This window comes from Pteropus medius, unplaced genomic scaffold, assembly GCF_902729225.1.
Source record: "Pteropus medius unplaced genomic scaffold, Ma_sr-lr_union100, whole genome shotgun sequence".
NCBI lineage: Eukaryota > Metazoa > Chordata > Mammalia > Chiroptera > Pteropodidae > Pteropus > Pteropus medius.
The window spans coordinates 19,184,431-19,185,949 of NW_024354502.1; the positions used below are offsets into that span (position 1 = coordinate 19,184,431).

The 1,519-nt window shown below is 38.0% G+C and overlaps 1 pseudogene; it reads left to right on the forward strand.

Moving 5' to 3' along the window:
* Window positions 1-488: 488 nt before the first annotated feature.
* On the forward strand, window positions 489-607 carry LOC120595932 (uncharacterized; annotated as a pseudogene).
* Window positions 608-1,519: the final 912 nt, after the last annotated feature.

Below are 1,519 nucleotides of genomic sequence, written 5' to 3' on the forward strand. Positions count from 1 at the left end.
GAAATGAAAGTCCCTATACCCATAGGTTTGCTGGGTACAATAAATTATAAAGAAATCCAAGGGGCGAAAATTGGTGTTGGCGAAGGAAGGATAAGTAATAGCAAAAGTTTCCCATTTATTATTAAAAAGCAACCTAATAATTTTATGTCATTCTATTAAGAAATAAAGAAAATGCCTTTAAACTTGGAAAACTGTTTAAGACATTTAATTCGCGTTTTCTTCATCACTCAATAAGTTCAGGCCCAAAAGTAGAAAATTGCATGAGTTCTCTTTGTACATATGGTTCTTTGATTAGAACTAGAAAACGCTATTTTAAAGATCCTAGCAACTGCTCTACAAATATCAGAAGGTAAACTGCTAATTCGTGAAGTCAATGATTTAGTAAATAATTTTTTAAAAAATTATACTTATCTAACCCAACCAAACCTTCCCTAACACCAAGGAACTTGTACTGGACTCCCCTAGAATTCTTGTTAAAAATGCAGATAGTCTATGGCCATGCCAACCTGAACACGCCTGATCCCATCTGATCTCAGAAGCTAAGCAGAGTCAGGCCTGGTTAGTACTTGGATGGGAGACCACCTAGGAAGACCAGATGCTATAGGCATAAAAAAAGAAAAAAAAAAATGCAGATAATTGGGGCCCATGAAAATTACTGAATTCTGGAGTCGTAACCTATATATCTGCATTTTAATAAAACCTCACAAAGTTTAATAAATCATTGTACTGGAACTTGTTGAGCAGTCCTCTGAATCTCTGTGGCACAGTTGTATTATTCATTTAGCATTTTGAGTGTACTAGTATGTGTTTATTCATTCAATATATACTTTTGTGTGCCTACTGTGTGCCTAACACTGTACTAAAAACTCTGTTGTCATTTGTTGGTGTGTCTACCACCAAGCAGATTAAAAGTCCCTTTAGATAAGGATCCTAAGCAAACATTTCCTTATAATCCTAGAGACTGATAATGTACCCTCCACTTAAGAGTTGCCCACCCAGGGCCCATTCGCTCTTTCTTTTTTTCTAACAGAATCCTAATTTTGTTCAGGGACTCATCCAAGTAGCTAAATATTTCAGAGGAAATTGTCAGGAATGGGCCTGATTCCTCCGAAGGCAATGCCATTTCTTACCAATGATTGCGTCAGATGTTTTTAGGTAACCTGATTCTGGCCAGTGAGTCATGAGGGGAAGTCTGCTGGGGGGCTTTTGTAAAGTTTTCTCACTCCCAGGAGAGAGCTACAGAAAGAGGTAGGTTCTCCGTTTCCTCCAAATAGTTATGCTTCTGTTGTGGTATCTGGAACTGTAGCAGCCATCTTGCTACTTCCCTGATGAAGACGTTTCCACTGGGGATAGCAGAGAAGAGAAATAGAAAAAAAGCAGTCTTTAATGATTTAGTCGAGCCACTTATCAACCAATTGCAATGTCTACTCTACCTCAGGACTTCCAATTTGTTGTTCATACCAGTTTGAGTCTGTGTTTCTGTACTTGCAGCCTGAGCTTTAAGATGGTTCATGATGAT